Below are 14,356 nucleotides of genomic sequence, written 5' to 3' on the forward strand. Positions count from 1 at the left end.
GTGGTCAGTTTGTTTTGAAATGATTGCACGTGCTTTGAATATTGCCATTGGTCATTGTAACTTTGATGAAACTTCAGGACAGAATATTTACATGTAATTCATTTTTAGTTTGTATCAAAAAAAGAAAAAGAAAAAGAAAAAAAGAAACAAACAAAACAAAACAAAACAAAAAAAAAGGAGCGGGTGGGGGTGGGGGGTGGGGGCGAATATCCATTTGCCCCACCACTTCAAAACTTGTCCAGCGGTTTGCAAGAAATTGCTTTCCATGGAACAACAGATGGACAGACAGACAGACAGACAGACAGTCAGACAGACAGACAGACAGTCAGAAAAAAAAACACACACAAGAAACACGCCCGCGCACTAGACATCCGTTTCTCATTACGAGGTGGTTTCTATGCGGGGTGCTATTGGAGTTTTGTCCGGTTCTTACGAATCAAAGTAAGAAAAACAAACATAGAAACGGCTGTCACCATGATTGCTTCAAGCGTACCCTGTGAACAGATCACGGAGGTGGGGGTGGGGGAGGGACAGCAGCGAAAAGGGCCTGGATAGGAGGGTGGAGAGGTATAGAAAAAATATATAGAAAAAAAAACCCGCAAAAAAGGGGGAGAACCCTCGTGTGTGAAATCCTCTCATGAATAACTAAAGTTGAACCACTAGTGGCCTGGTGGGGAACGCTTCAGCCTAGGAAGCGTGGAAACGAGGGATTCTGAGGGGTATGGGATCGAATCTCACACTCCACAGAATTCTAATGCAATACAATGCAATACATTACAGTTCAATACAGCACAGTGCAGTACAACACAATACTATACAATACAACACAATGCAATACAGTACAACACAATACAATACAATACAACACAATACAATACAAGGGAATGTAAGGAAATCCAATACAGTACAATACAATACAATACAGTACAACACAATACAATACAATACAGTAAATACAATACAATACAATACAGTACAATACAATACAACACAATACAACACAATACAATACAACACAATACAATCCAATACAGTACAACACAATACAATACAACACAACACTACACAATACAATCCAATACAGTACAACACAATACAATACAGTACAGTACAATACAATACAATCCAATACAGTACAACACAATACAATACAGTACAATACAATACAATACAGTACAGTACAACACAATACAATACAACACAACACAATACAATACAGTACAACGAATACAATACAATACAATGCAATACAATACAATACAACACAATACAATACAGTACAGTACAACACAATACAATACAGTACAGTACAACACAATACAATACATTACATTGCAATTAAACACAACACAGTACAAAACAAGGGAATGAAAGGCAATGCAATACAATACAACACAATACAATACAACACAACACAACACAACACAATGCAATACGGTACAATACAGTACAATACAATACAACACAATACAATACAATACAACACATCACAACACAGTACAGCACAATACACTACAATGCAAGGCAATGGAAGACAATGCAATACAACACAATACAATACAATGCAATACAATACAATACAACACAATGCAATACAACACAATACAACACAATACAATACAATGCAAGGCAATACAACACAATACAATACAATGCAATACAATACAATACAACACAATACAATACAATACAATACAATACAATACAATACAACACAATGCAATACAACACAATACAGCACAATACAATACAATGCAAGGCAATGTAAGGCGATGCAATACAGTAGATTACAGTACAGCCTCGGTTTCTCAAGAAGGCGTCACTGCGTCTGGGTAAACCCATAATGATGCTAAACACCACATCTGCTGGACAGGTGCCAGATCAGCAGAATAACCCAACGCGCTTAGTCAGGCCTTGAGTACATTACATGCATATACATATTGTGTGCCTGTCAGAGTAGATTTCTCCTACAGATATTTTTTTTTTTGCCAGAGGACAACGCTCTCGTTGCCATGGGTTCTTTTTCAGTGAACTAAGTTGCGTGCTGCACACGCGACCTCGGTTTCAGTATCCTCTCATCCGAATGACTGACCAGACGCTGTTTGATTTTCCAGTCAAACTTGGGAGAAAGGGCGAGAGCGGGATTCGAACCCAAACCCTCACGGATTCTCTCTCTCTTTTTGTTTGTTTGTTTGTTTTTGGTAGAAGAGCGTCTTAATCATTCTGCCACCTTCCTCCTTAATACAAGACAAGACAAGACAAGACAATACAATACAATCAATTTCATTCCACCTTCCTCCTTAATACAAGACAAGACAAGACAAGACAATACAATACAATAACCTTCGTCATTCTGATTCCCTCGCATCTTTTAAATCTCGTCTCAAAACTCACCTTTTCCCTCAGCAGTAAGTTCAATTGTGGCAGGTCCACTTCCTTTGCGTTAGCTGTGCTTGACTATGTATGTATACATATATATGTGTACATAACTACATGCATGTATATGAATGTGTATTGTGTGCGCGTGCGTTTATGTAAGTTTGTGCCTGCCTATGTGTGCGTATGTGTTAGGGTAGCTGTTAGATACACATGTATTGTTAAAATGTATGTACGCAGTGTGTGTGTGTGTGTGTGTGTGTGTGTGTGTGCGTGCGTGCGCGCGCGCGCGTGTGTGTGTGTGTGTGTGTGTGTGTGTGTGTGTGTGTAGTCATATTTTGGTGTGTGTATGTAACATAGATGTAATGTTTTATGTTAACAAAGCGTTTTTGTAAAGCACCTAGAGCAGATTTCTGGATAGTGTGCTATATAAGTATCCATTATTATTATTATTGTTTGTTTTTGGCAGAAGAGCGTCTTAATCATTCTGCCACCTTCCTCCTTAATACAATACAATACAACACAACACAACACAACACACAACACAACACAACACACTACAATACAACAGGAAACGCCGCCCATCGACCACAGACCAGACCAGACCAGACCTAGGAACCCCAAACAAGAGCCTGTCTGAATGAAGTCTCTCCCGTATGATATGCTCCCCGAATGACGAATCGAATCCCCGCCGCACGCAGGGCAAGTTCTATCTATAAATATTGCGGCGGCCGCACGCCCGAGTACGTCAATTCTCAAACGGCTGTGCTTCGGGCAAGTCTGGTTTGCGGGCGCCTAGGCATGGTGGAGTTGTTTACTACTGGATGTATGTGGTAGGATTCTGGACTAAAAGAGTATGGTGATGGAAAAAGTATGGAAGTTGTGTATGGGAGGGTAAACGCTGTTTGGTAGCGGTGATGTATGTGTGTGTGTGTGTGTGTGTGTGTGTGTGTGTGTGTGTGTGTGTGTGTGTGTGTGTGTGTGTGTGTGTGTGTGTGTGTGTGTGTGTGTGTGTGTGTGTGTGTGTGTGTGTGTATTTATTTATTTATCATTTTATACAGGGCTGATGGACAAACTGTGTAACTGTTGTTTTTGCAGGATATGATTATGATTTCTTACTAAAAAGAAGAAGAAGAAGAAGAAGAAGAAGAAGAAGAAGAAGAAGAAAGGAGTGTTGTGTAGAGGGGGTGGGGAGAGGGGGGGGAATGGAAGGGGGGACTTGTTTTGTTGCGATGATGATTTTTTCAGGATTGAGGGAGAAATTCTGTGGGTTTTTTTATTTTATTTTTTATTTTTTTTAATTTGTCTTCTTCTTCTTTTCTTTCAGGATATGATTATGATTCCTAACTAAAAAAAAAAAAAAAGAAAAAGAAAAAAGAAAAAAAAGAGGTGTGCATGGAAACAAACTTTAATTAATTAATTTATTTTTTAAATAGAAAGTTGAGGTATTGCTTTGTTAGGACTGTGGGACAATTAGCCAGCTACATTCGATTGGATTCGAGGGACTCTGAGTGGAGGACGAAAGTGCAGCTTGAGTGAGTGATGTTCCAGGATTTCGATCGGTGAGAGGAGAGAAGAAAACTCGTCCAAAGTTCGGGTTTCTGGAAATTTCTGGCTTTGTCTGTTGTGCGTGTGTTTTTGTCTGTCTGTTTCTTCTTTCATCTGTCTCCCTGTCTTTGTCTGTTCATTTGTTTCTTCTTCTTCTTTCATCTGTCTCCCTGTCTTTGTCTGTTCATTTGTTTCTTCTTTCATCTGTCTCCATGTCTTTGTTCATTTGTTTCTTCTTCTTTCATCTGTCTCCCTGTCTTTGTTCATTTGTTTCTTCTTCTTTCATCTGTCTCCCTGTCTTTGTTTATTTGTTTCTTCTTCTTTCATCTGTCTTCCTGTCTTTGTTCATTTGTTTCTTCTTTCCTCTGTCTCCCTGTCTTTGTTCATTTGTTTCTTCTTCTTCTTCTTCTTTCATATGTGTCCCTGTCTTTGTCTGTTCGTTTGTTTATTCTTCTTTCATCTGTCTCCCTGTCTTTGTCTGTTCATTTGTTTCTTCTTCTTCTTCTTTCATCTGTTTCCCTGTCTTTGTTCATTTGTTTCTTCTTTCATCTGTCTCCCTGTCTTTGTTCATTTGTTTCTTCTTTCATCTGTCTCCCTGTCTTTGTTCATTTGTTCCTTCTTCTTTCATCTGTCTCCCTGTCTTTGTTCATTTGTTTCTTCTTCTTTCATCTGTCTCCCTGTCTTTGTTCATTTGTTTCTTCTTCTTTCATCTGTCTCCCTGTCTTTGTCTGTTCATTTGTTTCTTCTTCTTTCATCTGTCTCCCTGTCTTTGTTCATTTGTTTCTTCTTTCATCTGTCTCCCTGTCTTTGTTCATTTGTTTCTTCTTCTTCTTTCATCTGTCTCCCTGTCTTTGTTCATTTGTTTCTTCTTCTTTCATCTGTCTCCCTGTCTTTGTCTGTTCATTTGTTTCTTCTTTCATCTGTCTCCCTGTCTTTGTTTGTTCATTTGTTTCTTCTTCTTCTTTCATCTGTCTCCCTGTCTTTGTTCATTTGTTTCTTCTTCTTTCATCTGTCTCCCTGTCTTTGTTCATTTGTTTCTTCTTCTTTCATCTGTCTTCCTGTCTTTGTTCATTTGTTTCTTCTTTCATCTGTCTCCCTGTCTTTGTTCATTTGTTTCTTCTTCTTCTTTCATCTGTCTCCCTGTCTTTGTTCATTTGTTTCTTCTTTCATCTGTCTTCCTGTCTTTGTCTGTTCATTTGTTTCTTCTTCTTCTTCTTCTTTCATCTGTCTCCCTGTCTTTGTTCATTTGTTTCTTCTTTCATCTGTCTTCCTGTCTTTGTCTGTTCATTTGTTTCTTCTTCTTTCATCTGTCTCCCTGTCTTTGTTCATTTGTTTCTTCTTCTTTCATCTGTCTCCCTGTCTTTGTTCATTTGTTTCTTCTTCTTTCATCTGTCTCCCTGTCTTTGTCTGTTCATTTGTTTCTTCTTCTTCTTTCATCTGTCTCCCTGTCTTTGTCTGTTCATTTGTTTCTTCTTTCATCTGTCTCCCTGTCTTTGTTCATTTGTTTCTTCTTCTTTCATCTGTCTCCCTGTCTTTGTCTGTTCGTTTGTTTCTTCTTCTTCTTTCATCTGTCTTCCTGTCTTTGTCTGTTTTTTTTCCTGTCCTTCTTCTGTAATCCTGGTCTCTCTCTCTCTCTCTCTCGAATTCTTTTTTTTTTTCTCTCTCTCTTCTCCCACAGCTCTCTCTTAATTAATTAGCCCTCCGCCACTCATAAACTCTTTTGTTTTTTTTCTCCCTCCGTCAGCATTTCATAGCGTTTGTGTGTGTGTGTGTGTGTGTGTGTGTGTGTGTGTGTGTGTGTGTGTGTGTGTGTGTGTGTGTGTGTGTGTGTGATTGTCCTGTTTCATCAACTCCCTCCCTCCTCCCTCCCCCCTCCCTCCCTCCCACACACTTTCAAACGACGAGGAAATAATATAATATAGGCCAGCTTCCCCGTATCATACCGAAACAGGCGGCTTCCTCTGTTGCTATTAATTAAGACTTTGTTCCTGCTCTCAGTAACCAATGTCTGCGGAAGGACTTGTGATGTGAAACCCAGTTTCTCTTTTTCTTCCTGCTCATGTCGTTGTATTGTCACTGGTTTGTTGTGTGGTGTTGTGTTGAGTTGTTGCTGTGCTGTGCTGTGCTGTTGCTGTGCTGCGCTGTGTTGTGTTGCTTTGTGCTGTGCTGTGCTGTGTTGTGTTGCCTTGTGCTGTGCTGTGCTGTGCTGTGTTGTGTTGCCTTGTGCTGTGCTGTGTTGTGGTGTGTTGCTTTGTGCTGTGCTGTGTTGTGTTGCTTTGTGCTGTGCTGTGCTGTGTTGTGTTGCCTTGTGCTGTGCTGTGCTGTGTTGTGTTGTGCTGTGCTGTGCTGTGTTGTGTTGTGTTGCTTTGTGCTGTGCTGTGTTGTGTTGTGTTGCTTTGTGCTGTGCTGTGTTGTGTTGTGTTGCTTTGTGCTATGCTGTGTTGTGTTGCTTTGTGCTATGCTGTGTTGCATTGTGTTGCCTTGTGCTGTGCTGTGCTGTGTTGTGTTGCTTTTTGCTATGCTGTGTTGCATTGTGTTGCTTTTTTGCTGTGCTGTGTTGTGTTGCTTTGTTTTGTGCTGTGTTGTGTTGCTTTTTGCTGTGCTGTGTTGCATTGTGTTGCTTTTTGCTGTGCTGTGTTGTGTTGCTTTGTGCTGTGCTGTGTTGTGTTGCTTTGTGCTGTGCTGTGTTGTGTTGCTTTGTGCTGTACTGTGTTGTGGTGTGTTGCTTTGTGCTATGCTGTGTTGTGTTGCTTTGTGCTATGCTGTGTTGCATTGTGTTGCCTTGTGCTGTGCTGTGCTGTGTTGTGTTGCTTTGTGCTGTACTGTGCTGTGTTGTGTTGCTTTGTGCTATGCTGTGTTGTGTTGCCTTGTGCTGTGCTGTGTTGTGGTGTGTTGCTTTGTGCTATGCTATGCTGTGTTGTGTTGCTTTTTGCTGTGATGTGCTGTGTTGTGTTGCTTTGTGCTGTGCTGTGTTGCGTTGTGTTGCTTTGTGCTATGCTGTGTTGCATTGTGTTGCTTTGTGCTGTACTGTGCTGTGTTGCTTTTTGCTGTGCTGTGTTGCGTTGTGTTGCTTTGTGCTATGCTGTGTTGTGTTGCTTTGTGCTATGCTGTGTTGCATTGTGTTGCCTTGTGCTGTGCTGTGTTGTGTTGTGTTGCTTTGTGCTGTGCTGTGCTGTGTTGTGTTGTGTTGCTTTGTGCTGTGCTGTGTTGTGTTGTGTTGTGTTGCTTTGTGCTGTGCTGTGCTGTGTTGTGTTGTGTTGCTTTGTGCTGTGCTGTGTTGTGTTGTGTTGCTTTGTGCTGTGCTGTGTTGTGGTGTGTTGCTTTGTGCTGTGCTGTGTTGTGTTGCTTTGTGCTGTGCTGTGTTGCGTTGTGTTGCTTTGTGCTATGCTGTGTTGCATTGTGTTGCTTTATGCTATGCTGTGTTGTGGTGTGTTGCTTTATGCTGTGCTGTGTTGTGTTGTGTTGCTTTGTGCTGTGCTGTGTTGTGCTGTGTTGCTTTGTGCTGTGCTGTGTTGTGGTGTGTTGCTTTGTTTTGTGCTGTGTTGTGTTGCTTTGTGCTGTGCTGTGTTGCGTTGTGTTGCTTTGTGCTATGCTGTGTTGCATTGTGTTGCTTTGTGCTGTGCTGTGTTGTGGTGTGTTGCTTTTTGCTGTGCTGTGTTGTGTTGTGTTGCTTTGTGCTGTGCTGTGTTGCGTTGTGTTGCTTTGTGCTGTGCTGTGTTGTGTTGCTTTGTGCTGTGCTGTGCTGTGTTGTGTTGCTTTGTGCTGTACTGTGTTGCGTTGTGTTGCTTTGTGCTGTGCTGTGTTGTGTTGCTTTGTGCTGTGCTGTGTTGTGTTGCTTTGTGCTGTGCTGTGTTGCGTTGTGTTGCTTTGTGCTGTGCTGTGTTGCGTTGTGTTGCTTTGTGCTGTGCTGTGTTGTGTTGCTTTGTGCTGTGCTGTGTTGTGGTGTGTTGCTTTGTGCTGTGCTGTGTTGCGTTGTGTTGCTTTGTGCTGTGCTGTGTTGTGGTGTGTTGCTTTGTGCTGTGCTGTGTTGTGTTGCTTTGTGCTGTGCTGTGTTGTGTTGCTTTGTGCTGTGCTGTGTGCGTGTGTTGCTTTGTGCTGTGCTGTGTTGCGTTGTGTTGCTTTGTGCTGTGCTGTGCTGTGTTGCGTTGTGTTGCTTTGTGCTGTGCTGTGCTGTGTTGCTTTGTTCTGTGCTATGCTGTGTTGTGTTGCTTTGTGCTGTGCTGTGTTGTGGTGTGTTGCTTTGTGCTGTGCTGTGTTGTGGTGTGTTGCTTTGTGCTGTGCTGTGTTGTGGTGTGTTGCTTTATGCTGTACTGTGTTGTGTTGTGTTGCTTTGTGCTGTGCTGTGTTGCATTGTGTTGCTTTGTGCTGTGCTGTGTTGTGTTGTGTTGCTTTGTGCTGTGCTGTGCTGTGTTGTGGTGTGTTGCTTTGTGCTGTGCTGTGTTGTGGTGTGTTGCTTTATGCTGTACTGTGTTGTGTTGTGTTGCTTTGTGCTGTGCTGTGCTGTGCTGTGTTGTGTTGCTTTGTGCTGTGCTGTGTTGTGTTGCTTTGTGCTGTGCTGTGTTGTGTTGTGTTGCGTTGCTGTGTTCTTACAGTTCTTTTGACGTGTCGTTGCAGTGATGTGCTGTGTTGTTGCTGTACTGTTCTGTACTGTGGTGCATTGTGTTGTGCTGTGTTGCGTTGTGCTGTGCTGTGTTGTGCTGTGTTGTGCTGTGTCGTACAATGTTATTGCAGTGCTATGTCTTGTGGTGTACTGTGCTGTGTTGCGTTGTGCTGTGCTGTGCTGTGCTGTACTATGCTGAAATGTGCTGTGCTATATTGTTGCAGTGCTTTGCTTGTGTTGTGCTGTGTTGTGCTGCACTGCTGTGTCGTTACTGTGCTTTGCTGTGTCGTATTGTGCTGTGTTGTGCTGTGTTGTGCTGTGTTGCGTAGTGTCGTTCTATGTTATTGCAGTGCTATATCTTGTGGTGTACTGTGCTGTATTGCGTTGTGTTGTGTTGCAATTCAAGAGCTGAAACGTTTCAAGTTATTTAGTCAGTTGTGTGTGTGGACTGGACCAGCGGCTGTCTCTGAGAGCAATACCATATCATCAGCAAGTAATGACACAAGCAATTCTATGAAGTCAATTGTGTATATAGCGCCATGCCTTCCCTGGCACATTACACCCAATACTAATTCATTTATTTACAAAGAAAACAGAACAGGACTACACACATCACCCTGTGAGTGGGGTGATGGCCTAGAGGTAACGCGTCCGCCTAGGAAGCGAGAGAGAATCTGAGCGCGCTGGTTCGATTCATGGCTCAGCCGCCGATATTTTCTCCCCCTCCACTAGACCTTGAGTGGTGGTCTGGACGCTAGTCATTCGGATGAGACGATAAACCGAGGTCCCGTGTGCAGCATGCACTTAGCGCACGTAAAAGAACCCACGGCAACAAGGGAAGGGTTGTTCCTGGCAAAATTCTGTAGAAAAATCCACTTCGACAGGAAAAACAAATAAAACTGCACGCAGGAAAAAATACAAAAAAAATTGGGTGGCGCTGTAGTGTAGCGACGCGCTCTCCCTGGGGAGAGCAGCCCGAATTTCACACAGAGAAATCTGTTGTGATAAAAAGAAATACAAATACAAATACAACCTGTGAGTTTGTCACTGCATCTCTTGCTTTAACTACATAATTTCATACACTTGAAGAGCTTTCCTATGATCCCCTGTTTGAACAGAATAGACCATAACAAATTCTTATCCATAGAATCAAACGCCTTGTCAAAGTCAATAAACGAGGGGGACACACACACACACACACACACACACACACCATTCTTCACCCTCTGCCCAATACCGTTCCCACCACCACGCCCCGCCCTCCACCCCCTCTTTTTTTCCGTCTAATATCACTTAAAGTGGAAGACGTTAAACTGAAGACTACTACTACTACTACTACTACTACACACACACACATAGATAGTTTCAATTAAACAGACGAAAGACAAACTAGAGACAGATAGACAGACAGACAGACAGACAGACAGACAGACAGATACATGCATACATATATACATAGAAAGACAGACAGATTGACAGATAGATTGTGTGTGTGTGTGTGTGTGTGTGTGAGAGAGAGAGAGAGAGAGAGAGAGAGAGAGAGAGAGAGAGAGAGAGAGAGAGATGAACATATTACTAAGAGAAAATAAAAAAAATAAAAAATACAGAAAAACAAACCCCAACTATAAATGTTAAAACCGCCAATCACACTGCAAATGAAGATCGTCTGACACAACTCGACCATCCACCTTTCTCAGTAGAGAACGGAGAAACATATGATTCCTATCAGCTGCGACCCTGACAACTGGGGTAGCACCAGTTACATCTGATAAATATAAGTTGATTGCTCTTTTCCGACAATCCTACTAGCAAGGGCGATAAATCTTACTGAAGAGTATATTCTCATTTCGTCATCTATTTTATAGAATACCGGTAAAGTTCGTTTATTTATTTTGATTGATTTATTTATTTCAATTTCTTCGTTAAGAATTACACATTTCTTTCGGATATCTACGTGGGACTTAGAATGAATTTCATCTTCAACTAATGCACCACTCATAGGACAAGGGGACCGTGCGGACATGTCAGGGGACCATTATTTTGTGTTCGCATTCAGGCCAAAAGTTCTTCATCTGAATCGAGGCAGGCTTGTTCTAGGCCATTTATTATCTATCAATTAAATACATTTTTCCGTTTGAAAATAAAGGAAGAGATGAACCATTTTTTTTATATTTATTATTATTATTATTTATTTTACTTCAATATGGGCATGTTAACCGTGTTTGTACGAATTAATAATAATAATAATAATAATGGGCATTTATATATATATATATATATATATATATATATATATATCAAAATATTGCAAGCGGAAGGCTCTTATACTGAAGAGGTGAATGTTGACAAAGAATGCCACAATTCTGACGACGGAAGCTAAAGGTTGGGTCATTCAGACACCCACTGGACATCCGAGGGGTCTGTGTAGAGGAGAAGAGAGGACTGGCCGTACTGAGTGAGTTAAATTAAATCACAGCAGTTTATATTCAATTCGTTTCTCGACAGGGAGCCAGTGAAGAGAACAAAGCAAGGGAGTGATGTGGGTAGATTTAGAGATTAATCAACCTGTCTTTAACTCACTCAGTACGGCCAGTCCTCTCTTCTCATCTACACAGACCCCTCGGATGTCCAGTGGGTGTCTGAATGACCCAACCTTTAGCTTCCGTCGTCAGAATTGTGGTATTCTTTGTCAACATTCACCTCTTCAGTGTAAGAGCCTTCCGCTTGCAATATTTTGATGATAGTAATTGGGGTGAAACGCTGTTAACGTCGTCTCTTTCGCCGTTCGTATGGAGAGAGTTAAATTTTGCAAGAAACATTCATTCATTGCCAACAACCTGGTATATCCAATGAATCCCAAAACCAAGTGTGGTTAAAACATTCTTTACCAAAGAAAGAAAGGAAAAAAAGCCTAACTTTCTTTCCCAGTGTCTGGCTTCTGGAGCATCATTTCATAAGCTTGTCTGCATATTCCTGTAAATGGTAAATGTGTTGATCTAAGCCAGTACCTAATGCATTCGGTCTCTGTTCTTATACATTGTGGATATCGAGCAGTTTCACCATGTGACATTTTATTGGACGAAAGCATTGGCACTGAAAGGAAGCGTTCAATTGCATATGTATGAACTTTTTTCCATTTCTCGATAATCCTACAATTCCCAGACTTCTGCTCAATATGTTAGCATCGCGTCAATTTGTGAGTCAAATAGTTCCAGAATATAGACAAATCAATACAGTTCATGAGAGAGAGAGAGAGAGAGAGAGAGAGAGAGAGAGAGAGAGAGAGAGAGAGAGAGAGAGAGAACACTGAACACTGAAATATTTAGCTTAAAAGCTCTGGTGACATAGTAGGTACAAATCAGAACAAAATCGTGCAAAATAGATGAAATGGAACAGAAAAGGAAAAACAACAAAAAAACAAAAACAACAAACAACAAACAAACAAACAAACAAAAAAACAAACAAACAAGAACAAAACAGAATTGAAACAACATAAACTAATAAGATGATTTGCGACACTTTGGCACTTTGTCATTAGCTTAAAAGTACATGTGACAGGGGGTAATTTGCCTTTTGTTCAGTCGTTCATCTCCAAGGTTTGGACAGTACACAGAAAACAAAGTACAGATAAATCATATAATAAATATTTACGCATGTAACATCGGTACACATCATATCAATATAAACGCATACTAAATTACATTTAAATCATATAATAAATATTTACGCATGTAACATGAAAACCCATATATCAATACCAACAAATGATTACAGTGGAGAGAGAGAGAGAGAGAGAGAGAGAGAGAGAGAGAGAGGGAGAGAGAGAGAGAGAGAGAATACAGAAGAATCGATACAGTTCACGAGAGAGAGAGAGGGAGAGAGAGAGAAAACTCGATACAGTTCATGAGAGAGAGAGAGAGAGAGAGAGAGAGAGAGAGAGAGAGACAGACAGACAGACAGACAGACAGACAGAGACAGAGACAGAGAGTTACGACGACGAATATTCTTTATTGATAATTTGACAACAGCCCATTCGGTTTTTTATGACAATGGGGTAATAAACAGTCAAAAATCAAACTGAAAGAGAAACAGACACACGGAGAGAGAGAGAGACAGATACGGATACGGATGCAGATGTTTTATTCAATATAGGCCATGGCCCCTCATGAAGGGGTGGTGTAAACAAACATTACAGAGGTAATATATTCAGGTATGTAACATAACACGGTTGTAACCTGAAAATGAGAAAAACAGTCATTATCTGCATTTAGTCTTATTCAAACAGAATAACAAAAAAGCGGAAAACTAGCACACACTCAACTGCATATTGTATTTCTAATCTTTAAGACTTTACACAAGTAAATTGCTAGCTGTTTATTAACGTGTTCCTTAGAGGATGGCATAAGCAAATACAGTCTGAACAAGGAGGGCTGCCCATGAAATTTTGAAGGTATCAGCTGATTTCTAAGATCACTTAACACAGGACAACAAAGTACAAAGTGGAGTTCACTCTCCGTCGCACTTTTACATAAAGGGCAAATAAGGTCGCTACCTTTATGTTGCCTGTAACGGTAATAATGCGTAAACAAATCAGAAATTCCAAATCTAAACTTTGCCATGATACATTTTAAATGTCTATCCATATCCATAGCCAAATAAACTGGTACCGTATGTCTCAAGTTAATCTGTCTATAAAAATATAGACGATTACTATCTTGGATATGGCTCGACCATTCCTGCCAACGACAGTCAGTTAGTCTCGAGCAAAGTGTACGTAGAAATCCGTTTATATCCTCTACTCCTTCATTTCATGCAGTTTTATTCTCACCTTTGATACCCAGTTAGTTCTACCTCTATTATCCAAATCATGTAACATGTTGTAGGCTTTCCTTGGCAGTCTTACGTTTTCCATTCGCATTATTTTTAACCAATAAGAAATACATCTGATAATCGAATTCAAATATAATTATCGGATAGCGATTACTTTCAGCATAGATTAAATCATTAGGTGTTTTCATAGTCAACCCAAGAAATTTCTTTAACGCTAATAAATGAACTTTTTCACAGTGAATTGCTGATGTATGCATTCTAAACATGTATGACAAGTGATTACATCTGTCTGGGTTTATTGTTGCCCTAGTGTGAGTTGTTTGTTTGATATTGAAGCTTTTCTGTCATCCATCCTCTCTCTCTCTTCCTCCTCTATCTTAACCTAATATATAAACAAATAAATAAATAAATGAATAAAAGATCTGTCATCTGTATCATAACAATGGACCGACCCTATCTTCCCATTTAATGTTTACATTTTTTTTTTTTTTACATTTCAGTGGTTTTGTTGACCTAGTGCATGTATGTAACAGTGTATGCGGAGTTAGAAGTGGTAGGGCACATAAGAAAAGAGAGCTGTTTTGCTATACTTTTATTATTCACATCGTCTGACAAATCAACATTATCTCCATTATCAAACACACGCTCAACTTCATGACACATATTTACAGGAGACACACTACACACACTGTCCTCAGCTGACCTCTCACACACACACCGCTCTCCTCACCAAAATCACGTGCAGGTTCGCTGACACTGACACTCGCTGCGATCACTGTTCCCTCTCTTTTTGGAACCCCACCCAGAAGATGCATTATTTACAAAGGCCGGCCAGCCTCTCCTTTCCAATATACCAGATTATTGTGGGCATCAACAGAGTACTTCACACACACACACACACACACACACACACACACACACACACCAAAACAAAACCAACAACAAACAAACACGTACACGCAAACACACACACACACACACCAAAACAAAACCAACAACAAA

At 40.7% G+C, this 14,356-nt stretch overlaps 1 protein-coding gene across 2 annotated transcripts in view; it reads left to right on the forward strand.

The window, feature by feature from the left end:
• Positions 1 to 3,072: 3,072 nt before the first annotated feature.
• The window catches only part of LOC143301157 (beta-3 adrenergic receptor-like), a 36,207-nt gene continuing 24,923 nt past the window's right edge, over positions 3,073 to 14,356 (forward strand). The window contains exon 1 of one of the 2 annotated variants that reach the window (XM_076615235.1): positions 3,073 to 3,202. The gene's annotated coding sequence lies outside the window, so the exon portion shown is untranslated. Of the gene's footprint in view, positions 3,210 to 14,356 lie in introns of both variants that reach the window. The other variant, XM_076615237.1, reaches the window with a different exon arrangement.

Source organism: Babylonia areolata, chromosome 27 (genome assembly GCF_041734735.1).
Source record: "Babylonia areolata isolate BAREFJ2019XMU chromosome 27, ASM4173473v1, whole genome shotgun sequence".
In the NCBI taxonomy this organism is placed as follows: Eukaryota; Metazoa; Mollusca; class Gastropoda; order Neogastropoda; family Buccinidae; genus Babylonia; species Babylonia areolata.